This window comes from Manduca sexta, chromosome 11 (genome assembly GCF_014839805.1).
Source record: "Manduca sexta isolate Smith_Timp_Sample1 chromosome 11, JHU_Msex_v1.0, whole genome shotgun sequence".
NCBI classification, from domain to species: Eukaryota; Metazoa; Arthropoda; class Insecta; order Lepidoptera; family Sphingidae; genus Manduca; species Manduca sexta.
Genome location: NC_051125.1, coordinates 10,669,847 through 10,697,231, shown reverse-complemented (window position 1 = coordinate 10,697,231; position 27,385 = coordinate 10,669,847). Strand labels below are relative to the sequence as shown.

Here is a 27,385-nt window from a genome sequence, read left to right as displayed (position 1 = left end):
AACCATAAAAGATAGACATATGCTGTCGTGGGATATTTTTTACATAATTTTAAGGAGAACATTTCCGTCATACATGATTTTTGTATAGCTTTAACCATTAAGGTTGCACACGCGACGGAAGCTTAAAAAATGGAATAACTTCTCCCGTTTTCCCAACATTTCCCTTCACTGCTCTGCTCCTATTAATTGTAGCGTGATGAAAAGTATACTATAACCAGCACAGGAGTATGACAAATAATTGTACCAAGTTTCGTTAAAATCCGTCGAGTAGTTTTTGTTTCTATAACGGTTATACAGACAGACAGACAGACAGACAGAAAGACAGACAGACAGACAGACAAAAATTTTACTAATTGCATTTTTGGCATCAGTATCGATCCCTAATCACCCCCTGATAGTTATTTTGGAAATATATTTCATGTACAGAATTGACCTCTCTACAGATTTATTATAAGTATAGAAGAAGATAAATTAACATGGAGGAAGCCGGAACAAAATTGTATGCGAAAATTAGATACAATTTGTAAATTCTATTCGTAAATGATTAATAAAAGAACATAATCTGTCTATAAATATTATAAAACGAGGTCCCTTTTTCTGTCTGTCTGTATGTTAGCATGTTTTTTTAAATCTACTAAACGATTTTTATGAAATATGGTATAGAAATAGTTTAAGACCCTGGGAAGGTTATAAGATTTTTATCTCGAGAAAATATATAGCAGAACTTTTAACCCGCGAAAAGTCCTTCACGGGTGCGAAGCCGCGAACAAAAGCTAGTATTGTATATCTAAGTCGCATTGCAGAATAGGTATAAGTCGGTGACATGTAAGCGATATCAAATAAAATAAGTTCAGCGCATCGAGAGACCTTTTATCCGACGCGGTACCGGAAGACAGTAAATAGAGTCGACTTTTCACTGACAAGTTTTGATCTCGCGTCCAAATGTGTTCTTATAATTTTCTCATACGCGCTGTGTCTGGTACTGTTTGAAAGTAAACAATTTTGTTTGATGTAGTTTTTATAGTTCGTGTTAGTTAGTTGACAGTTATTTCAAACAATTGGCAGTTATATAACTCATATTTTCGTTAAGTTTTCTTAAATTTTCTAATTTTCCACGCAATTTTTTGATTTTATTCTTTCATAAAAACCTTCTCCTGACAATAAGAAACACAACAAAAAAAAAAATGTGAAATCGGTCCAGCCGTTCACGCGTGATGGCATGACCAAGGGAAATAGGGATTCCCTTGGTCATTATGAACCTTATAAACACACGTTCTGATGACGTTACAATGGACATTGCTTAACATTTAATTTCTTAACATTTTCGCTTATAACTTTTTTATTTATAGTTCTACGACAAAAAGTTACTGGATCAAAGTTCTAGAGAATTTAATTTGCAACAAAAAATGTTTATACATTTTTTTTGTCAGATAAATAGTTTAAGAGATACATCGTAAAAACCATTTCAACCCCTATTTTCAAGATGGCGTCCGTGGGACAAGGGTGGCGACCCCACAAACTTGGTTTTAGCGTTACACTGACCCCCCATACACTTAAAAAAAATAAAATTGCGTCCTCTAAAAAACGCAACCCCAAATGTAACTTTTCAATGGACTATCTATTGACTAATTATTTGAAGTAAGAACCGTCGCAAATAGTCAGTGTCAATGGTGATAAGTTAATTAAAGTTTAAAAAAATATTAAAACAAACAATCCCTTCTTTGGCTACATAGAACTGCAAATCAAATGCAAATAATAAATTATTTTAAGTACAAAATGTTACTATTTATCAACCTCAAACATTACGGTTCATAGTTCGAATGGTTATTACAACAGCAATTTGTATGTTGATAAAACATTATTTATCAAACGTTGTAATAAAAACAATAATTCAAATGAACTGGTGTACTGATGTTTTAGTGATAAGGACAAAATATCGATAATAAAAGCCTTGGCTAGTCCATATACCATTATAATAATGTATGTGACTTCGAAATAAACGAATCTCTCAATGTCGCTTGATTCTTTGCAGGTTACTTTAATCTGAACACCTAAAAATACTGTCTATTAAATTCGGATGAAATCTTAGGTTTAACTGCCGAGACGAATGTCCGCAGGTTCAAAACCAAAAGGCGTACATCTCTGATATTTATAAAATGAAGTGTGTTTTCCGTGTGAGTATTCGCTTGCTTTAACGGTGAAGGGAAACATCGTGAGGAAACCTGCATACCTGATTAATTCTTTAAAGGAATTTTAAGGGTGTGTGAGGTCTATCAATCCACACTAGGCCAGCGTGGTGGACTATGGCGTTATTCCTCTCAGTCGTAGAGGTGGGCCGTGCCCAGCAGTGGGACAGTATATAATATAGGGCTGATATTATTATTTACCGTAGCTGGTAAAATACAAAGAGTAATCTAAGCCACATTGCTCAAGGAAAAGGATTTTACACCGATGGAGTTGCGAGTTAAAATTGTGTCGAGTGAAATCGATTGTCTTCGAGCCGGGTTGTATTATTGCTTTTGACAAATCACTTTACTTTAATTGGATATTTTACTATTTTATAGTCAACTCTTGCTAACATTGGTTTTTAGAAGTTGAATTAGGTGTCCTGATGGGATCTTGAACTTGAATTCCAGGCAGTAAAGGAGTCGCTTCTTCATTTGCATTATTAAAGTTTGTCTGGACTTGTGGGTGTTTTATGACACTTACAACATTATAAGTATTTTTAAATACGGGCACAAGAAAGTGAACCCTCTGGACCGGATGTTAAGCGGAGTGAGATATAGATAGAATCTCAACTGAAACTTCTAGCGAAATGAAGATTATAGATCTCTTTTTCCTAACATAAATAAAAATTAAGATAGGACCTTGTAATAGTAAGATCTGTATATAGTCCCCATATTTTTTGCTACTTATGCTGTGATATGCAATACGATTGCTTATACATGAGGCGTGAGGTCCGCTTTATATCATATCGTGGCATGAGGTATGCTCATAGATAAGGCGTGAGGCCTTTAATAGACCATGGCATGACCAGAAGTTCGGAATTTTTTAAATTTAGTATTTACACATAACACCACAACAGTTATAGTACTAATGCGATGTTAAACAGACAAAAAAATTAAGTATTAATTTTAACAACTGGTTGCAAAACACCAATAAGCTATTTCCATGAATTCCTGCAGGTTGCATATAAATATATACAATTACTGGGATGTAATGTTGAGCAATCGCATAATATACTAATCGTATCTCTGCTTACCCTTTCTATTGGACGCTAACTGCAATTATAACATAATAAAAACATAAAATTACTTAGAAACTACTTAGAATATTATCGTGTCTGGATATGAAGACAGCTGTCAAGTAAATAATTGTTTCTAGTGTTTGTTAGGAGTATATTTACGTATAAAATAGTATCAACATTACTAAACGATACACGACTCACGAAGAAGAATTTTCTAGAAGCACCATTTAATTTGAAATGTTTTGTTGAAGACTCGATTTGCCTGGAATTCGAGGAATAATTCTTTTGAACCTTCTAGAATAAAAATAATCTATTTGTATTAATCCAGATGTAGCCAAGACACCATTCTAAAATCGTTTAGTGGAATAGAAAACAAAAATGTGTATGGGAATTACATATTCCAGGAATAACACTGTTGCTTAGATATGGCATTCTTATACAATTGTTTGTTTTCTATTGGTGTTAATGATTGTAAAAACTTCTTGGTTACTGCCTCAGATTTTGATCATGTGTTTTATTATCTCAATTACCTTACATACAGATTTCAGAATTAACATTTAAGCATTGAAATTAAACTTTCAAATTAAATTTGCAACAAGATAATTCTGTGTATTATTTAAGGCTATGCATTAAAAATACATTGTAAAATTTTAGCAATACAAATGAACTTTAAAAAACCACTTTATTACTTAATAAATATAACTTAAACTCCCCTTGCCACATCTAGTGAATTACATCCGACCTGACTAACTTTCTTGCGAGCTTTGCTCAGTCTAACCGGTGATACCGCGGCGGACAGTCGTCCCATACTAGTCGAAAGCTCCAACTAACTTCGTGTCGCGTCTACATTCTCCTGCCTTAAACGGTAATTATATGTGAATTATCAAAAGTGTCCACTTAAATGGGAATTTATCGTGGAATTTTTTCGGTGTATTTTCGTTAATATTTAATATGTACGCTTAAATTCCGTTTTCCGAAGGACAGGTGATGTAAATTAGTGTTGATGTTTAAAACGATGTTTTATGTTCAGAGTAATAAGATCAATTTTAAACGTTGTACGAATATTTTTGCGTTATGATTATTACAGAATATTTTGAGTTGATATTAAAATTGAACTTAAACATTTAAAAAATATACTAATTCTTACATCTTTTCCCTTGGTTTAAATCTCCTGTTTTATGAACCAATTCGATATTATGTTAAGAGGTTATTCCTTAACCTTCGGGATCCTATGGGAGTCGTTTTAAGAGCTTCATTCGTTATTTACGCGCTGAGATTAGCTCTGATCCAAATATCTTTATTTGATAAAATTCGGATTTCATTGTGGTGTAATGGGGAATAAGGAATTCGCTGTTTTACCCGACTCCTCTGGAACTGAGGGTTATTTTTTTGGGTCTAAACGTTACTTTATGGTAAGTTATATGCAATAAGAAAATTATGGCTCAGTTAGTGGCTGTATTAACTAAAATAATGCAAGTCTTCTTGTATTTGGACGTATTATTTCTATGGTCTAGAGTATCACAATATTTTTCTCTACTTTAAAAGTGAGTGTTTAATGTCAAGTATTTCAACGCAATACTTATTTCACTGATTAATCAGTTTTACTAAAGACTTTGTGATTAATAAAGTTTAATATTATAAACATCCAATGAAAAATCTTAATATTTTTGTTTATAAAATTACAAATATTACCATGTTTTTTTTTTATTAATTAGAGTAAAATGTGGTACTGTAATGTTTACTTTGTGTTAATATATTTTATTCTACAGTATCGAGAACGTATTTATATAATTGTTTTTCTTTCAAAATAGCTAGATTGTACAGTAAGGGGTGTATTTATTGTTACTGTTCACGCAAATAAAATGGAGTACTAGGTTTAAATTCGGATTCGTAGTACGCAGTTCACCAAAAACATTTTATTCGCAATAAAATATTTTGTCGATGAGTCAGTAGTTTAAGTTGAAATACTTATTTGGTTAACTAGTTGGTTGGAATAAATATAGCTGGGATTATATTAAGTAGGAATTGAAGTATTCAGTAGGGAAAGGAGACATTTTACGAAAGGGAACTGACACAACATTTAGGTACTAATGTGCATAAATGTGGTCTGCAAATCGTTCTAATGATAATTAGATTCTACATAAAGGAAAGCCGGCAGAAATCTGGTTATATGGAGCCTTTGCCACTGAAGTATTTTAGATTGTCTCAGTGGCTTAGTAATTAGTTGTATTACGTGCTCTCTGAGGTCCTGCGTTTGAGTCCCGGTTCGGCTAAGTGGCATTGGGTTTTATGGTTCAGTATTAGTCTGGAGTCTGGAATTTGTGCCTGATATGGCGATAGGCTCACCCCTATTACAACATGGATAGAATATAATATGACAAAAAGTAGTTGCACTTCTGCCTATCTTATGTTTGTTTGTTTTTATTTTAGGCGATTGACTGTCCGAGTAATAATATATTTAAAACTAATAAGGTGTAACTTTATATTTTTAAGTTATTACACCTGTGTATTATACATGTGTATTTTCATTAAGAAAATAATTATTGGAGATATATTTCATATTTCCTATTAAATATATTAGCTTAAAATATTTTCCTAGTTCAAATGACGTAAGAGGTATCATAATAAGAAATAAGGTGTACTTAAATTAATTCTTGTAATACACAGCAGTCTCCTATACAATTACTCTCCCACTGCGGGGCACGGGTTTCATCTATTACCAGTTTAGTCGTTAGTCCACGAGTTCTATACAAATGTCCGTAGTTATAAAAGTGATCTTGAGTGTTATTTAGGAATAATAATAATTCTTATAAATTGTTTTGACGTTTCAAAAATGCAACTTTGTTCGCCTTGGTTATTTATTTTATTTTTAAAACTGTATCCAAATTCTGTCATCAATTACTGTATAAATTCAGCCAAAGCCCTCACCAATTCAGATGCAGGCCTCCCCTAATTCTCTCCCTGTCCTGTTTTACGAGCCACTATTTGCCGCCCTATGTTTATGACAACCTTACCCTCCTATCCTTTTCAATATACTAAATTATTTACCGTTTTTCCGATACTTGACTGGAATTATTGCCTGTCGTGGCGTTTGTGCTTCATTATGTATAAATTGTTTTGTAGTGTGCGGTGTTTTTATAGGTCTGTTGGTGTTTTGGACTATTTTATTTGCTGAGTTTTTTCGGATATAAAATCCAATTTAATCCAATCCAATATTCAATTAAAAGCACTGCCTTAGTGGCGTTGTACTGCATGCGCGGTATGACAGCGCCCTGAGGTCCTGGGTTTGAAACAGCCAACAGGATCAAACTTCTTACTTTTAGGGTAAAAAGAAGTATCAAATTCACATTGTGCTATCTATGTTAGGTCCCATGCAATGGTGGTCTTTTGCTATTTATAAAAAATCTAGTTTAAGCGGACATTGAATAGAATAATCTAACATCACTGAAACAAATCAATATCAAGCAATTTGTGTTTGAATATTAAGGCCATCTAAATCGAACCTGCGACCTCACGATACAAAAGGTACGATATTATACTAAATGACATAAGAGTTATTTAAAGAATCAATCCATTGCATCTGAAATATTGTCAATATCGCCGAGAATACCTGACGAACGAAAGTCGGTCATGCTTCGGGAATATCTGCTGACTCAGGACGTCTCTCAATATTTCGCTTTGTGGATTGTTTGGGGATTTATTTTGGTATTTATATCAAAATCAGGATATTTTATTACATAGAAATTTAGAGGATGTTTGTGAAATTTGTGTTGGTGTTGTATTTTAAATCCGCCCGGATAGCGACCACCGTACACAAGGCGTTAAAACCCGCCATAGTGGCCCGCGTAACTATATCGTGATCCGGGATCAGCCTGTGTATATCCGGTTCCGTAGGGGTAATCATCTCTCGCCAGTCCAGTTAAAAGTTTCTTCGATTTGCTATATATATATATATATATATATATATATATATATATATATATATATATATATATATATATATATATATATATATAATTCTTTATAACCGATCGCTAGTATCGTATGAAGACATTATAGTTAGTAAAGAACAAAAAAGCTGTCTGAAAGTTCGAAAGTTTCTCAACTTAGTCCTTAAGGATTACATGCCTTACCCGCGTCTATTGATATGTTAATATGACAATAGATAGAGAGCCAACGGGGAATCGAATTCACACCACTGAAATTTTATGTTCGGAAACTTTTATTTTGTGTTATTTTAGATATGTTAGCGGGTTAGCAAAACTCGACTTGACAAAGAGTTGATAAGTAGTGCTAGGGACTAACGAAAGTAGTCTTTAAATTTATTGGCATAAAGTTTGACTTTCCTTACACATATTTTATACCTATTTTTCGATTATTTCTTTTATATACGTTGATATTGACATATATGTATTATACTATGGTATCCTCTGTTTTTTTTTTTATAATTTTCTGATCTTTCATATTATCTTAATGCACCTACCTTATTTAACTCTACACCACCCTAAGATTGACTGCTAGAGAAAACCTATGGCAATAAGTCCGCCTATATACATTTGTATATTAAGTGCAATAAATAAAGAAATCTTTCTTACTAATATATATTTATAAATATTTTTTTTGTAAAAATGTTTGGTTGTTTGTTAAAAATAAACGCAAAAACCGCTGAACCAATTTGGATAAAATTTATCCCACGGATAGACTATATCGTGATATAACTATAGGTTACTTTCTCTCGGTAATTTTTTCCTGTAGGTAATATTTGAACATTTAATCTTTTTTTAGGGCCCTATTGATTGCTACAGTGACTTAGTTTTTTGTAGCGGGAAGGAATATCACACTAGCGAAGTCGCGACTAACACCTAGTATAGTGTAATAGCTGCTAAATAACCATTGTTGAAACGTGAGGCAGCGGTTCGATTACAGGGGAGGTACAAATCTTTTATCCAAGATTTATTTCGTGGTTCCGTGTGAGAACCAACATTATGAACCGCAGCTCTATGACTACCGCCTCTGCCTATCCTCTTAAACATAAAGGACGTGAGTTACTAGTATTCAATCGCTATGCAAACGGAGACCTTACGTAAATGAAAATAATCAAACAATTAATTAAAATAACTTATAAACAACGTATAATGCTATGATAAGGTATGAAGTCTATAAAAATACATAAATAATTGGGTGGAAGTTACAAAATACGTAGTAAATTAGGGAGAAATATGACCAAAACAGCGGTAGGCCGCGATATCAGCTAATTGGGGTGCCTGAACTTCAAGTTAACCACTTTTGTTGGACAGTTTAGTTTATAGTCTTAGTTAATCGCGAACATGTTACTGATGATCTATTTATAAATTAAAAAATTACTACTTCTCTACTTCTTATTTTTATGTATTTGCTCTCCTGCGATTACTACTACTGTTTATTTGTATTGAGTTACATTACTGCCTTAGGTTATCCTGTAATAGTAGATGAAAGAGACGAAAATAAATAAATAAATAAGTTTGTTGCAACATACCTTTTCACGCATTTCGCAACGAAATATAGTTTACTTTCGATCAACAACCTACTGTCTAAAATATGTAATTCCAGGCTAATCGAATTAAATAGTCTGAATATTTTTGCTTAACCTAGGCATTGAACTTAAGACCTATCGGTTACAGACGAAGCCCACACCTTTTTTGTTTTAAATATTAATATGTTTAAGACAGAAGCTACAGCATCGTACCTTGCTTAGACATTTTGTTTGTCTGATAATGTTTGATAAATATTTTTGTGTTGTGAGGCAAAATGGGTACTTACTGACACCCACAAAATAGAAAATAAAATTTATAACGTGTACTCTATGTTGAGTCACGCTTGTATTTGACTGTTAAGTTTTAAATAGAATTCAGGCGACGTAAAACACCTAAAACCACTGTTTGAAAATTTGCATAAGTGCCATTTTAGGATTTAAAAAAATGAATCATAATACAATTGAAATAAGATTTATTTTTTAATTCGTATTCGTCTAAATTTTTCTCAATGAATTTACAAAATAAACATATTAAAAAATGTTTATTTTGTATACCGATAACGGCTAATTATTATTTTAAATCGCAGAAGCAAGTTTATCAACGACTTTATGTTGATATTTAAATAATTATGTACATAAACAAAAATTTCTAACATTCGTGTTGTAGAAATGGCCGCGCGTCACGACAAAATAAAACGGGCTGTTGACCCCACTTTTGGGGAAAGCGAATGAGTAAGTGAAATTAGAAAATCAAATTTGTATGAGTGCATTTATTTGTACGTGAACAGGCGGATTTAAACCCGCGTAATATAGATAACTGCGGATATAGATAACCGCGGACTGCCTCGGTGGCGTAGTTGTATTGCATGTCCGGCACAATAGCGCTCTGAGGTCCTGGGTTCGAATCCCGGGTCGGGCAAAGTGATATTTGGGTTTTTCTGCTCAGTATCAGCCCGGAGTCTGGAATTTGTGCCCGATATGGCGATAGGCTCGCCCCCTATCACATCATGGGACGGAACATACTTGGCGAAAAGTGGGTGCCCTAGTTGCGCCTCTGCATACCCCTTCGGGGATAAATGCGTGATGTTATGTATGTATGTAATATAGATAAAATTGAGTATTTAAGCAAAGGGCAAAATGTATTGTTTTATGTTTAATCCTTGAGGCATTGTCTATAATTATACATTTGATATTTATGAAGAGCTTAAATATTTTATATGTTATACTTTACATGATTGTCATTAACCATTAAGATTTTTGTTTTTGTTTAAACTCTTAACTTTTATCATAACATTCTTTTATTTCCATCTAGTTATAGGCACATTTCAGCGACAAGTATGAAATTTTAATATACGAAATTATAATCTAAACAATTGAAAATGTTAAGCCTCATTAACACAGATCAATAAATATTAGTAATAATCGTACGCAATTATTGCTTAAAAATAATTACCGTGCATGCGCAATGGTGAGGAATTTCTCGATCGCGTTAACGTATATGACTCTTTTGATAGATATTTAAAAATCGAATACTGCTAGCAATAATTGCTTCGCCTATTCTAGGCTTTGTAATCTATTGGGGTGAAGCGTGGAAGGAGGGAAACGGGTGGGTAATGAATAAATAAAACTCCTAATAGATAAAATATACCGTAGTCTAATTGATATATTTCTGTAATATATTTTTTTCTAAGGGCACAGAAAAATGTCCCTTCTGCACCTGATGGTAAGTGAAGTTGTATTCTTTAAAATGTCGACTGACGAGAGATGATTACTCCTAGATAGTCGACACAATTATGCCGGCCTGTTGGAATCGGATATACACAGGCTGATCCCGGAATGTGACACACTTACGTGGGCCACTATAGTGGGTTTTAACACCTTGTGCACGGTGATCACTATCCGGGCGGATAAAAAATATATCCTACCACAAACATTTCTGTAATATTTTGAATTGATAAGTATATCAATCCATTTGTGTAGCAGTGGTGAAGGGTGAAATTTTCCAAAAGGGATACCAATATAACATATAAGTACTAATAATATGCACAAATGCCGACTCCAAATCCTTCTAATGATAATTAGATTTTACATGCATTGCGAAAGGGAAGTCTGCAGGAATCGGGTGATATGGAACCTTCGCTACTGTTGTATAGAATATCTGCTTTGTTCCGATGCAAGTATCAAGTACTATAGTTTATACCTTAAACTGATTTTAAATATGTTCACATCTAGAAGGTTGTAAATATTTGTTATAACAATATATTAGTAAGACTGTATGATAGGAATTTCTAATTGTTTGTAAGTTATGTGAACCTAATAAAATAAAATAATAACAATAATAAAAACAACACCGCAGTTTCTTGTCCTTTCTCTGGTGAGAACTGCTTTCCGAACTAATAGAGTTAATATTGACGGAATCTAAACTATATATAACATTTACAGGTTCAAATAAATAATTTCATTTCAAGTGTCGTCCCCACTTGACTATTACAATATCGTCCTTCGTGCTTTCATATTATGGATACTGATTGTTCAACAATTTCACAACCCAATTGGCTCATGCTCCTAATACATAAATCGCTGTATGGTAATTAACGTTATCAATAATTAAAATATTCGAGTTGACAGCCGACACGGTCCGTTTCATGAATATTCAGTTTTAATTACAGCCACCGTTCGCTTTGTAAGCCCATGTCTGTATATGGCGAGTTAATGGCGCATTACGGTTTGGTTTTTATATAGAACTAACTTTTCGAAACCTCGTTCATATAGATATAAAATTATAACTAAAATTTATAGTAAATTGCAGATATCTTAAAACGACGGTATACCGAAGCGTCGCTCATATAGAAATAATCTAACAAAAGTTGTAATTTACAAATATTTAAAAATACTAACTAAAGTAGAAATGCAGATATCTTAAAATGGCGGTGTAGTTTTTTCGATATATAAAAATAGTGAGTATAAGAGATCGCCCAGGACAAGAAATTGATGGCCATAATATGACAATAGGCTCGCCTACAATACATCGGATATAACAGAGAAGTATTTTACAAGTTGTGATTCTGCCTACCACTTTGAGATATGAAGCTTATGTACATACTTTAGGTACTAGAAACTTTACCCCTATAGTAATATAACAATAGTCTATTTCTTTATAGAATATATTATTTCTATAGTAATATTCAACCTCTAAAGTATGTATAACAATAAAACAAAATAATCTTACACGAAATAATATAAACATCGTTCATAAAACATGCTAATAACTAAAATTACTATAAAAAGCTTTAAGGATGAACTCAATTCATTTATATTACATAATACCAAATCCCGAAGGAGGCATAAAAGTCTCTGGATAACGGAGCGTAACAATGGCAAAATATAAACATAAATACAGGAATAAAGGGACGTATTATAAAAATAATAGTTTTGTAGAGTCTATGTCTATTTGGGTAGAGTCATGTAGTACATGAAAAGAGAAGCTTGACCGGGGTAGTGATAGGATTTTTTTATTGTGGATTTAATGACAAAACGAGATTGCCCTTCGCCTGATGGTAAGCGATACGACCGCCTATAAATAGTAGAAACACCATCCAACACCTTGAATTACAAAATATTGTTTGGTATTCCACTGCACCATCCTGAGACATGAGATGTTAAGTCTCATTATGTCCAGTAGTTAGACTGGCTACAATGTAATTCAAACCGGAACACAGCAGTGACACACTGCTGCTTGGCGGCAGAAATAGACATTGTGGTGGTACTTACCCAGGCGGACTCTCACATATGAGAGACCTACCACCAGTAAAGGAATACCATCTACCACCAGTACTATATTATATTGAAATAGGGAGTCAGCACATTAATATTTAAAAGTATGCCGCTGAAATTATTCGATTTATTATAGCGTGACCAACGTCAACTGCTTAAGCAAAATCCAACTCTAAAATATGTATGTTTAAAGCCACAAAAGTCTATTGAACCCAAGACATCACAGTAAAATAAATTCTGTAAAATCAAGGCGACAAACCGCAGAATAAATTTATTTTATTAATAAATTAATTCATATTCTTGGAACCTACAAAAGGCTGTGGTTGATTGAGGGTTTATATTGAGAGATAACAGTCTACATATCGACATATATGCTGAAATATCACACCAAGGAGGTCATTATAAAAAGAACAATAATTACATACATTGTCGCCTTTTATCCCTAAAGTGGTAGAGGTGACACTAAGCTTCTGCTGGTGGTAGGATGTATTTTATATCTCCCGAGATAGCAACCACCGTACACAAGGTAAACCCGTCATGGTAGCCCATGTAAGTGTGTCGCGTTCCGGTATCGGCCTGTGTATATCCGGTTTCAACAGGCCGGCATAATTGTGTCGACTGTCGGGGGTAATTATGTCTTGTTAGTTGACATTCTATTGGACCCCACTCCACTTATCATCCGGTGCAGTGGGGGACATTGAAAATAAAAATAAACTCAGACACCGACTTTTCACCATGTGTGTTCCGTTTCAAGATATGATAGAGGTGAACTTATCGCCATATTGGCCACAAAATCCAGACTTCGAGTTAATACTGAGCAGGGAATTCTAATATAACTGCTCAACCCGGGATTCGAACCCAGGACCTCAAAATGGCGGTCGTACCGCGCACGCAATGCAACTTCACCACGTGAGCTTTCGATAGCGATAAATTAATTTAATTCTATTATTAAATAAATCTAAATTCTGAAACTCAAACGAACAAAAATAAAACATTTCGAGTGAATTAAAAAATATATCGAGGAAAGAAGTCTTGCTCTTTACTATTACTCTGGTCGTTAACCCGGCGAGCGTGTGGTGAAAAAATGTAACAAGGAGTATGAGGCAGGGTATGACATACCCCTTAAAAAAATTGGCTATAAAACTTGTTTCTGAAGAAGTATTATACTATTTATTTTTTGGTATAATAAGACAATACCATCATGACGCATTGGAAATAAAACAATCGCGCCATTTTAACAATTTTATTTTTTTATTTCGATGGAAATAAGTCACTTTGAATTTCAAACAAACACTTTCAGTCTCTTAAAAACTAAAAGGAACTAAAGTAAAACCAGTTTTATGATAAAAAAACTTAATCGTATGATAGAATATGAAATAATTTTCTTTATAAACTAAAAAAAATCACAAAAAAATTTAGGAACATCTTAGGAACTGGAGATAAAATCTGTGCAGTTTTTGCAAAAAAACGTTGCATGCTCCACACTAATAGCCTTTCCTCAGCTTGTTCATGAGTATTTTGTCTTATGATTATTTTCTAAATCTAATAAAATGACCAGGAACATTTTGAGTCGATGAAAGTGATTCGTTGATCTGGGAAGAAATTCTCTGACGTATATAAATCGGAATATATATTTTTTGTCATTTCACATCTTCAGGTGTTCGTAAACTAAAGCCAAGCCTAAGTTACGGATGAAATCGGTCCATTTAGTGTCTTTGCCCTGATTTTCACGAAACATAGGACCCCTGGGGGCCCGTGGGCCCCTCTCAGGGGATCCGCAAGTAAAATAAAAGTTAAAAGAAAAACTATAAAGTGCACGCTTTTGCACTCTTGTATATCAAAAAAAATAAATACAGAAGTAAACTGCTAGTAAAAACAAATTTAAGAATCCAACTGAACAACATCAACCCAAACATTACGACTTTGGTCGCAAAAAAAGTCGCATAAGGTGGCATTAGTGGTCCGCACTAAATAAAAGTTTGCGAAACCCTGTAGAAGTAGAAGTACATCTTCTATCATGGACCGAAGTTGTTTTTTTCTATTTTCAACATATATTTTCTATTAAAATCTACAATTAAACAAAGAAAATAAGTTAAAATAGCAGAAAAAGCAATTTTAGTTTTTGTCACACCAGCTATGAGGCGGGGTATCACGTACCCGAACTCAGTTTGCAAGCGTGTAACTCGAATGCAGGTTGCCGCGACACTGTGATCACCCCACTATTACCTTCCGCAACCCTGTAACTCCAGCTACTCAAAGAGACTATAAGTTTGAAAGTCAGGCACAAAAAATATACGCCAGTAATTAACATGGGGGGTATGACATACCCCGCCACACGCTCGCCGGGTTAATTGTCCAAAGCAATTAAACTTCCATCCAGTTTCATTGCTACTTCGCAGTAAGTTTCCATTGCGAGTAAATTATTTTCTTACGAGATTTAGTTTTAGCCGTTACTCTGAGTAATTGTTGAGAAACCACTCAAATTTCATAATCTCTTATTAACTGAAGAAATAAAACTGCTTCGACAGCGTAAGGTCGAACCATTTCATCATAACTGAGTGTAAATATACTTTTATTACAAAACTAGGTTTTAATCACGGTTTTGCCCGTCTGAAAAGCCTTTTCTCTAAAGCCACTAAATCACTGTACCTTTTAATAAACGCCAGCTAGCCAGCGCACTCTACTTAATTTTTTTTATTGAAATTTCAAATATGTCACACAGGATTCAATTATCATGATAAAAATTAATCCTAAATAATAAAAAGTAAACCTAAATACTAATTCAGGACATGATCTATCCGTATACCAAATTTCATCTAAATACATTCAGTGATTTTTATGTGTATTCCTAACAAACATTCAAATATTTTTAAAAATATTCGCATTTATATAAATATGGGTTAAGATAAAAAGTAAATCGACGATATTAAAAGGTTTCAGAATTTGATGCAGATTGTTATAGTTTTAACATGTTTTTAAAATAGCCAGGTAAGATGTTGGTTACTTAGATTGTCTCGGTGGCGTCGTTGTATTGCGTGTGCGGTACGACCATTGTTCTGAAGACCAGAGATCGTATTTCGAGTCGAGCTAAGTGATATTGGGGGTTTTCTGCTCACTGTCCTATCCTGGAGTCTACCAATCCGCACTAGGCCAACGTGGTGGACTAAGGCCTAATCCCTCTCAATAGTAGAGGAGGCTCGTGCTCAGCAGTGGGCAAGTATATAATACAGAGCTGATATTATTATCCTGGAGCCTGGAATTTATGCCCAATATGGCGAGAGGCTCGTCCCCCATCACATCGTGGGATGGAACACACTTGGCGAAAAGGGGCTTTGTTGCACCTCTGCCTACCCTGTGATGTGTGTTTGTTTTGTTTTTACTTAGAATTTTTACTACACTGTAGATAGAAGTTTCACGCTTGTACAGTAACCAACTTATATGCTATAGACCGAAGTTTCACTTCGTACAGTAACCAACTTGCATATAATAGTAAGATTTCCTGAAGCCAAAAACTCTGTTGAAATTGTAAGCGCACGTATAACTGGACAACTAAGCTATTTTTGAACCTTACACACATAAAGTTACGTCACAATTTTGAAATAACAAATCACTGTTCATTATCCCACTAGCATATGTGAGTGTGCGTGACACGCGGCCCTTTATTCTGTTTTATTATAATGTATTCTGTTAATTGTTCCGACAGCTGACGTGCTGTGCTGTGCTTCCTATACTTTTCCAAATGAGTCGTCATTAATTATAGGTCACGCCTTACTAGCACTTTTTTATTCAGTTAAAGTATAGGATATAGTCATACTCATGTACAGAGAATCAGGCTTCTTACAATTAAAACCAAACTGAGGTATAGTTAGTAGAAAAATTTTCGTCGGTCAGCAAAAATATGGAATTCAAAATTTGGAAAGATATTTCGGGGAGGTATGTAAAAAATATTATAAACGGTAAGTACTAATAAAGTCTTAACGGAAAATGTGCCTCACAATGATGGTTACATAAAAAAAAACGAAAATCGAAAATTATTTTCATGTTACTTAAAGATCTTTATCCTGGTTAAGCAAAGAGATATTACCGGACGTCAGTTTAGGTGCTAAAATTAGGTAATATGCCAGCTGTATGCGTGTCCTCTGTCTCCAGAAGTTTGCGGTTCATTTTATTAGATTGGTCCCGGAGTGCGACACTTCCGAACGAGTCACTAATAATAACGATTTTAACCATGTGATGGTCGCTGTGTACTCAGATATTAAATATAATCGGTATTCTCACAACCACAACAGAGGAGAGCAAGTGCAGCGTGATCAAATAACAAACAGGGTCAAATCTTTCTTCATTTAACTTCGCGTAAATTATTATAATGCATAATTACATGTACTACAAATAGGAGTTAAGTGAAGTAGGAGAGATCAAAGACGTTATCATCTCTTTATGACCTTTTTTTGCGAGTCAAAAACACGTTGTCACTACCACCTTGGGAGGTGAGCGGTTATGTTGGTTTTACCGGTCTCACGGCCTAATGCCGACTTAGGAGTATAGCATCTTCCCAGCGAGCATAAGACCCAGTCCCTAAGGCTTATATACCCTGCACTGGCATACAAACTAAAACCCGCGGGGCGGGGGGACGAATTACGTATCAAATAGCGGAACCTCGCTCCTCATCCTATGTGAGTCACAATGGTTACCTATCTTCGATTACATGTAAAGGCCAATTTCGTATCATTTGGAAAAAAAATACAAAACCCGCGGTGGCTTTCTTCAGCGCATACGGGAGGGCCTCGAGATATCTTCTTGCACTAAGATAGTTGCTCAGAACCGTCCCTGATATCTCTATAGCCAGTCTAATTCCCTCTTACCACTTCACAGGCCTTTGAACTCAAAATCAAAACCACGAACAAAAATGAAAATTTGTTAAACTGTCAGATGGTGTTAAATAGGATCTAACGAGGTCGAATAAAACTTTACGATTATGTCTTCAAGTTTGGCAAGCGAAACCTGCGGAATTGATACTTCGGTGCCGCGCGCAGTATTCTTTTGGGGAGTTCTAATAACTATGAATATTAACTAGATTTTTGATGTTACGTCATTACGCGAAAAGGTGTATTTGATTGTTGTTATGTTAAATTTTATTGTTACTATATTATGTTATTGGTGCAAGTGAAATAATGATTTGCAAAAATGCCTCGTATTAGTCGTAATTTATAGATGTTTTATGTTAGAAACTAGAATTGATTTTAACATCAATTTTGTCTTAAAAATGTATGGGATATTTTCTATTCCATTTTATACAACAGCGGAATTAGGAAGTGGCAAGCAATTTTCAACCAAATCTAATGACCCAACGTAGCCAGCAGTTAACTCTTGGTAATCGTTCTAAGTGCCCAAATTACTAAATCGGGTTTCATTTTCTAAAATAACCAGTAGCAAGTTGCTGCCCATGCGCCGGCCACCATCCACTTTGTCACAAAGCTATTATCGTCATCCTGGCACTTGTTAACTCTCATAAAATTCATTAATTACCGACTCATCTCTCAATACGCAATGTCCAGTATATTGATCACAATTTTCACCACTATAAAGTTCAAAATCCAAATCAAACTTAACTGTTCACGCTTGTAGTTTTTTAAAGCTTGAAACTTGCTTTACGTAATTTTACATTTCGTGCCTGCCCCATATCGGGCTGCTCAAGGCCGTAACTCAGATAAGCGGTTATTTTATTGCCTAACAATACAAAACAACATTATTACAGGCCTTGTGGAATTCCTTCACATTCGGAAAAACCTTGAGGTCTGTCTTGTTTGTTTTTGTACAAATATTTGTATATTCGCGTAGCATTTGTGAATTTTATTGAGCATTATTAGTGGTGTATTCTATTATAATAATGTAAGACGGTAGCTAAACAAATGAATCCGATATTAAACGTTCTTAATAAGTTGTAAACATTATTTTTTACAAAGAAAACAAGTTTGCTTTCTTGAGTATAAAACACACCACAGTAGTTCATGTGTGTCGCGTTCGGGGATCAGCCTGTATATATCCAGTTCCAACAGGCCGGCATAATTGTATCAACTGTCGACGGGCAATTATCTTGTCAGTTGACACTGGACTATAATTCACTTACCCTCAAGGGCACTGGAGTCCTTAGCCGTGTTTGTATAAAAATACCTTTTGATATCACATTAAAACAGTTAACATAACTATTGAACATGAATGTGTTCTAGAATAAACAATTCTCATAAACCATCTGCGCATGTAATATTATAATTCGTATGGAACAAATGTTAATACCTTATAATGTATTAACATTTGTTCCATACGAATTATGGACTGCACAAATTTTTAACCTGTATACAGGTTAAAAATTTGTGCAGTGGATTACGCTACTAATTTTCCAAAAATTAAATTTGGGTTTGTAATATACTAAAAATAATGTATATAAAACCTAAAAATTAGTCATTGATGGTCAGTAACTACATCTGCCTGAATTACTATTTTATTTGGAAAACTATAGAAAATACATAACACTTAGGTTAAACAATTAAATAACACATTATCCAAAACAGTTTCTACTATATGTTGATATTACAATAGTATGTAAACAAAAACAAAGATGGCGCGGCGCAATATATGTATGTATGCACCTACACCCATAAACCAATAATTAAAATTGCTCTAATACTATTGCATTTAGTTATAATTTTGTACCGAGTTAGAGAAAGGTGAAAGATTTCAATGCCGTCAGTATTCACAAATGTAATATTATACAATTGACCAGCTCGTTTCATAAATACGTAATTTACGTAGAAAAGAACGCGATTCTTTGGATATTTCACTATTTTCGTTAGTTGCTATACAGTTATAAATGATATCGAATACGTATCTAGAACGAGTGGTGTATTCTTCTCAGTTTATAGCTTTACCTCAATACAGATAATAATAAATATGTTCTTATTACCGTTGGGAGCACATTTTTTTTCCTTGCCTAAATTTTATCGCGGTGCGAGTCGTTTACGGTTTATTATTGCTTTATTTGAATGTTGGCTTATAAATTCACAAGAAAAGTAATAGAATTGTTTGCATAACAGTTGGCAGCGAATAGGAAGGTTGCTGCCAATAACCTATTTTATAATGTTTAATTAAAAATATATATAAAAAATGATATATAGTTAATGGTATTGAAAACGAGGCTCAAGATTGAGCTCACTGAATTGAATTTGAAGTTGGATCCTACTTGTTCAGGATTAAGGTCGAAGCCGAGCGAAATCTTGGTTACTAAGATACCTCGGAGCCGTCTTATAGGCGCTGAAGAAGACCACGCGCGGGTTTTAGTTAGTATGCTGTTGTAGAATGTATTTAGGTTTGGGGCTCCGGGCTCGGTCCAATGCTCGCTTGGATGATGCTATACTCCCGAGTGTCCCTATTGAACCGTAAGACCGGTGAAATCAACATAACCGTTCCACTTGCTCCCCAGTGATAATGTAATATCGCCCACGAAAAACAAAGCACTGGTCCAGGATTAATAAAAGAAAAGAAAGGTATCAAAAAATAATTTCAGCGTCATTTTATTGCGGCAAAGGATAAAAAATGTTTTGAATTTATTTTAGTTAAAAAATGGTTGTCGTCATAGGCAGATAGTAAATCAACATTTGCCAGTTAAAACAATACTGAATGCATTATTTTACCATTTCGGAACGTTACTTTTTTTTTTATTTTTTTTTTATTATTGGTTCACAAACCAGACAATACAATTTTACTTAATTCTAATTACATTTTCTTTACTTATTTATATAAATTTATGTCCTAAAATAGTGAACGCGGCGTACATAAAACTTAACTTTTATAAATTATCTTATAAATGTGGGCTCAAAATCTTTTAAACTACACATAAAATAAAAGAGAGAAAGAAAAAAAAAAAAAAGAAGAACATAACAAAAAGGGTGTGATACAATTACCTTTAAGCTAAATTTACAAAAACAATTATAAATTAATTAAGAATATCATATTTTGGGTTAGAATGTGGTCGTTTATATTATAGAAGATTACCGTTTAATCAGACATACTTGAAAAGGCGCTTAATTCTATTTCCTATCACTTACCCGACTAGCGTTTACCCAAACAACGTAAAGCTGATTCTCAATTCTATATTTTATTACTTACCAGGTACAATACGTCACCAATCTTAGTCACGAGTCGTTTAAAATCCACGGCCATACACCTCACTCAGACACCAAAGAATAATAACTAAATAACGAAAAACACTCAAGAATACATTTGAACTTACATGGTATATTACTAATGCATAGAAAATTAGTATCGCGTGCATAACATTCCGTAAAACATGTATTTGTCAAGGCAAATGCGATAAACATTTTCACCCGAAACCCCTCGTATAAATCAACATTCAACCCCAACTAAAAGGTTATTTTTAAGTAATTAAATGGCCCGATGCAGTTATCGGTCACCGACAAACACACTTCATAAAAGGTTCTATTAATTTTAATTAACTTTCAACTATGGGCTTAATTAAAACTGATAGTTTCGCAGTTCGGTGTTGCTAGTTTCGGATAGGGCATTTTTAAGTTTTAAATTTAGGTTCGTTTTTACATAGTTTTATGTCTGCCAGCCTTGAGGGAAAATTAATATACATTTTACATAGTTAAGTTACTTACAAACAATTAAGTTATGTAAAGAACTTTGTAAGCTAGTTACAGTAATACGAACTTATTTTTCGCGAATTATATTTTACATACAACTAACATAAGTAACTTAAGACAATTTAAGAATGTAACCACCCATCTTTCTTAGATTTTTCCGACTTTATATTTCAGAGCTCTATATAACCAAGTAGATTGTAAGGATATCCCCAATATTATTGTAATAAATTATTAAAATTAAAATAATAAAATAAAATAAAGGTTCATAAAATATATTATACAAGATTTATTAAAACACTAATTTTTACTCACAACTTCGCTTGTGTGAAAGAGATTCCCGTGAGATAAACATGACCTATGTCCTTCTTAGTATCTCAAAATATCTCCATACCAAATTTGATCGAAATCCGTTGTGTAGATTTTGAGTATGTCGCGTTCAGACAGGCAGACAGACGGGATCTTTGTTTAATAATATGTATGTTTTATAATGTATATTGTTTTATACCTTCTAAGAGGAACAATTCCATCATACGTATTTGTTGCATAACTGTTTATGTAGCGCGCGCAACGGAAACTCTTAAAAGTTTTAATTTTTCCCTGTTTATGCAACATTTTTTCATTGATGTTCCGCTCCTAATGGTCATGACGTGATGTTATATGACATTTATTGATAAATGGGTTATGCAACAAAAAAAAAGAAATTCGCACTAGTAGTTCATGAAAAAAAATATTTCAAAGTAGTAGTTCCCGAAGTTAGCGCCTTCAAACAAACTCTTCAGCTTTATATATTAGTATAGATAATTTCAGAATACATATAGATTAATATTAAGAATTTAAAAACATTTAACAAGTTAATAATAAAGTAACAATATTCCACAAAAAAAAAAACAAAAATTCCTAAAAAAAAGTTCAGTCATCATGACGCCATAAAGGACCAAGTACCGGCACCTTTCACCTTGATAATTATTTATGATCATTGACGTATATTCTATAGACACGAACATACATATAAACTATTTATTCAAAATCTGAACTAAAATGGCAACCAAAATGTCACTGTTATAATCTATTTATTCATTTGAACAGCAAATAATTTTACTTATTTGACAAATATTTTTATTCACATCCAAGTTTGCACTTAGACTAGCGTTTTTATATTATGAGCGCCACTCCGTACACAGCCACAAGCATAAATATTGACACCATACTAAAATCAGTTTGAATGGATAACAGTTCAATTCAGTTGAACAAAGTGAATGTTCGGAACGCCAAATCTAGTACGTAGTGTATATATATATATATCGATGTTTATAACAGTTTCCACACAACTTCCCGCAAGTCACGATAACAATTTATCTTTACTTTACTAGAGGTAGTTGCACTTAGTCCTTGAGGTTTCGATGCTAACATTGAATTGTAATTAATTAATCGATTCAAGTGACACCTTGGGAGTCCCAATTTAATTATCAAATGGATTACAATATTTAGTAATTGGGTAATATTGTAATTAAATGGGATTCTCGTAGTATTCTCTTTGACACAATGCTGGCTCTCTATTACACGGTTCTATGTTATATTTTTTGCAGTTTGAATTATAACATATATATCACTTATATATTTCAAAGTATTTTTTTGAAATATATACCTAATAATGAAACCATATACTTATCTGCTTGGACATAACACTTCACAATACGTTACTTGAGCCGTAGATGTAAAATAAAAAAGTGTAAATTTCGAACAAAGTAAACATCAACAAAAAGTAATTATAATTTTACACAGTCTAATGTCACTACTACAGCTCCTAGAGCTAAAATATAAAAAAATACCTTGCAATATCCCTTATATAAATACAACTTTAATGCTTAGAAAATAGTGATATAAATAGAAAATGCTTAGGCTCCCAGATAAATTCTCGTAAAACACTTATAACTTAACGAAAACCTTAATTACTTCTACTATTATACTGACATCATTAACGAAATTGACGAAAATACGGTCCTCTTTCTCCATGCGTATATTTTATTCGTGCAGAAATGACGTAAAAAGTAGACGGGCTCTCGTCTCGTTTATGCTAAGTTGATTTCTCTATCCATTATTTATTTCAGTAATAGAGCCTAACATAATTCAAAAGGGCGACGAAGTCTTGAATTTTCAATACGATCGCGCGTTTTCATCTCACTTTAACTTGCTTATATACACACATCACGCATTTATCCTCGAAGGGGTATGCAGAGGTGCATCCGGGCGCTCACTTATCGCCAAGTGTTCTATCCCATGATGTAATAGAGGGCGAGCCTATCGTCAAATCGGGCATAAATTCCAGACTACGAGCTGATACTGAGCAGAAAAACCCAAATATCACTTTGCGCAACCCGGCATGCGAACCCAGTATATCAGAGCGCTGTCATACCGCGCAAGCAATACAATTACGCCACCGAGGCTGTCAACGTCAACGGCAATTGTTGTTAAGTTGCTTGCAGCCTAACAATATAATTTATATATATTTTTTTATATTATAATCCAATATAATATACTTTGTGTTGGGCACGGACCTTCTGTGCTACTGAAAGAGTACCCATAGTCCATACGGTGCCCTAGTGTGGGTTAGCAAACACATATCTTTGAAATTCTTAGGTTCGCAGCTCCCTCGCTACATTTTCCTTTGGCATTAAAATAATAAGCATAAGGGATAAAATTAAATATTTAAGAATACATCATATATTTTTATTAAAGTTTGCAGTGTGTATCTACGGGGGTTTGGTTTAACCCAATCTTCACTTAGCACTAAGTTTTGCTCCCTAGCAATCGTATTCATCCCTTACTAGCACCAAAATTATTCTATTAGATTTAAGCCAAGTCTAAAAGGTAAATGTGAGACTCGGTTAAGCACTTAGAATCAAAGAAGATAGAATTAAGTTCAAAGTCACCACTGAATTCCAAGGTAGCCCTGAATTATAAATGAAAGGTAATGCGTCTGAATTACTGTTTGTGAATAAATAAAAGAGAATATTGGAAATGAAGTTTCTTGGACCATTACAATATTTTTATGGAAAATGTTATGATTGTAGTATAATGTTGAACTACTTTAGTTCAAAGTGTAATAAAGTATAGTTTGGATTGACACAAATATCTATATATATAAAAAAATGAATCCCTATTTCCCTGGGTCTCGTCATAACGCGTGAACGGCTGGACCGATTTCACTATTTTTTTTGTTGTGTTTGTTATTGTCAGGAGAAGGTTCTTATGAAAGAAAAAAATCTTAAAAATTGCGCGGAAAATTAGAAAATTTAAGAAAACTTAACGAAAATATTAATTTTATATAACTGTCAATTTTTTTGAAATAACTGTCAGCGATTGAGAGAATGCGCGCTGCAATTCCATAGTTAAGACGGACAACGTCTGTCGGGTCAGCTAGTTAGCTATAAAATGTCAAGATACTAACCATGGAAATTAATGCTCGTAAATGTAAAATCAATATTTCTACTCTATTATTAATTTACAATAAAATTGAAAAGTTGTTTTTTTAAGCGCGCTACTCTTTGTTAGTATTGCTTTGAATCTAAAAGATTAATAAAGAGTAAAATTATATACTATTGACTTTTCTGCTCAGTATAAGTGTAAAGACCAGAATTTCCGCCCGATATGCTCGCCCTATATTGCAACATGGTACGGAACACACATGGCGATAAGTGGATGTCTTGGTTGCACCTCTGCCTAACCCCTGAGATGTGTGTTTGATTTCACTAAAGGGTACTTTGATACTAAGAAGGGATTTTGATGCAAGCGGAGTCGCGAACGGAGATCAGTGTCATTCAAAGTAAGCATAAATTATATTTAATTGAGGTACGATCTCACAATAATTCTTGTTTATTATAATTTTATGGCATACATTTATGGTTTACACTATTCCAATAGTTCTGCATCAGTTACAGAATTTTGCCGACTCAAAGGTACATGCAATTTATTGTTCCAATCCGAAAATCTCGACTGAGATTGGAGCTTTGAAAGAAATTTGAACCATTTTTCTTGTGCACTCTCAAAGATAGTACGTAATCTTGAAATATGTATGATGGGATAAAATCGGAATATTTCAATCATAAATCACATATCGACACAATAGAAGGATATTTAGGCTTTAAAATGTGAAGTTTTAGATAACAAAAGAAACGTGATTTAAGATTATTTTTTTTTATGCTTTGCATGACGAGACGAGCTTGCCGTTCGCCTGATGGTAAGCCATAAGACCGTCCATAAACAGAAGAAACACCATCCAACATCTTGAATTACAAAGTATTGTTTAGTATTCCACTGCGCTCGCCATCCTGAGACATGAGACGTCTAATTATGTCGAGTAGCTACACTGGCTACAATATCTTTCAAACCAGAACATAACAGTGACTACACACTACTGTTTGGCGGCAGAAGTAGACATTGCGGTGGTACCTACCCAGGCGGACTCTCGCATATAAGAGACCTACCAACCGGTAAATCGGACTACCAAAACCTAAAATTTTAAAGAAAATGTATAACTGTAAAATGTAGGTAGATATTGTAACTTTGACTTTTCGGATGACCAACACCTCAGTCCGCCCCATGACCAGAAAGACTGTAAAGTCTTTGAAAAGTCTGGACAAAATTATAATATTAAAAAACGCGATAAAATCAGATGAATAGTTTTATTTTAATCTAAAGTTTTAGGTTCGTTACGCAGGTTAGATGATAGTAGTGACTGGTTGGTGGCTTCCTTCTATGTGAGAGTCGGGTTAGGTGATTGCTACTGATTACACCTAAGGCTGCAGCCAAGATTTATACAATCGTTAACGCTAACGTTATGTATGAGAATGTACTGTCCTAGCGATAGACTTATCGATAGGATATGTGTCATTCCCATATTTTTTTCTGTTTTCTATTAGCCATAAAGATTGCAGACATGAGTCTTGGTTAGGGCCCGAAGTTTCAAATAAATAATAATGTTTCCAACATGAACTCTTTCATACGAATATAAAAAAATATTTTCACCTTTTTTATTTATACACTAGTACTGCCGTGCTAAGCGCAAAAGCGGTATGTCAGGGAAACCTTATTTCTAGATAATCGAAGTTTTGTAAATATAGTTTTATAGTTTAGTATGTAAAATTGAGATAGAGATACTCTTTTAAGTTTTTTTTAACAAGTTCTAAACAAGATACCGTTATTTAGGTAAGTTCATTGGATGAGTATTTCTTTAAACTATCTTACGACATAAAAATCAAGATTTAGATATGTTTTTTAGATTTTTACCTCAGCACGGTAGAGTAGTTCTTAATCCCCAATAAAAAATGGGGTATGTAAAAGGCGTACACAAGACTTTTTAAATATGCAGTCAGAATTTATGTTTATATGTAAATGACAGAGATATGACGATTTAATTTTTTCATAAATCCTGCATACATTATGGACACAAGACGTAGTAACACAAATACTATGTAGACCATACGTTGGATTGACATCAATGAATACTAAAAGGGCGTAAAAGGCGATTATTAAATGAATAACAATAAAACATAAATAAATTGACACATTGACGCTAGCAAACGCTAGCAAAACAGAATTATGTATTAATGTGGCTTGAGTTTTTTTGGAATATCTTTATGCCATCGTACATTTTCAACGTACGCAACGAAGCGACCACCGTACACAAGATGTTAAAACCCGCTATAGGCGCACATAAATATGGCGCGTTCCGAGATCATCTTGTGAATATTCAGTACCAACTAGCCGGCATAATTATGTCGACTGTCGAGGGGTAATCATCTCTCGCCACACATTCTATTGGACCCCACTCTACTTACCATAAGGTGCACATTGGCATACACGTATAAAAAATATAATCTTAGCTGAGAGAGAGAAGACATGGAGATAAATATTATTTGTACTTCACGCTACACGGAAGCTCGATATCAGCAGTTCAAAGGTCGGGATTGAAACGCGTTCAAAATGTGAGGAAGCATTGTCTACTATAGGGATCAAACGAATGCACTGTCTTCAGTTGATATGACACGTTTTATCTGTATTGAAAAGGAAAATCCTGCCATGCTAAGCTCAAAAGCGGCATCTCAAAAAAAAAAACATAATCCTGATTTTTATAATATCCATATAATGACTTACCTAAATATCGTTATTTGGTTAGGACTTGTTTAAAAAACC

General features: G+C 33.8%; 1 protein-coding gene across 1 annotated transcript in view; it reads left to right on the top strand.

The window, feature by feature from the left end:
* Nucleotides 1–4,029: 4,029 nt before the first annotated feature.
* Nucleotides 4,030–27,385, top strand: part of LOC115452576 (connectin) — a 41,914-nt gene continuing 18,558 nt past the window's right edge. The window contains exon 1 of the mRNA XM_030181148.2: nt 4,030–4,112. The gene's annotated coding sequence lies outside the window, so the exon portion shown is untranslated. The remainder of the gene's footprint in view (nt 4,113–27,385) is intronic.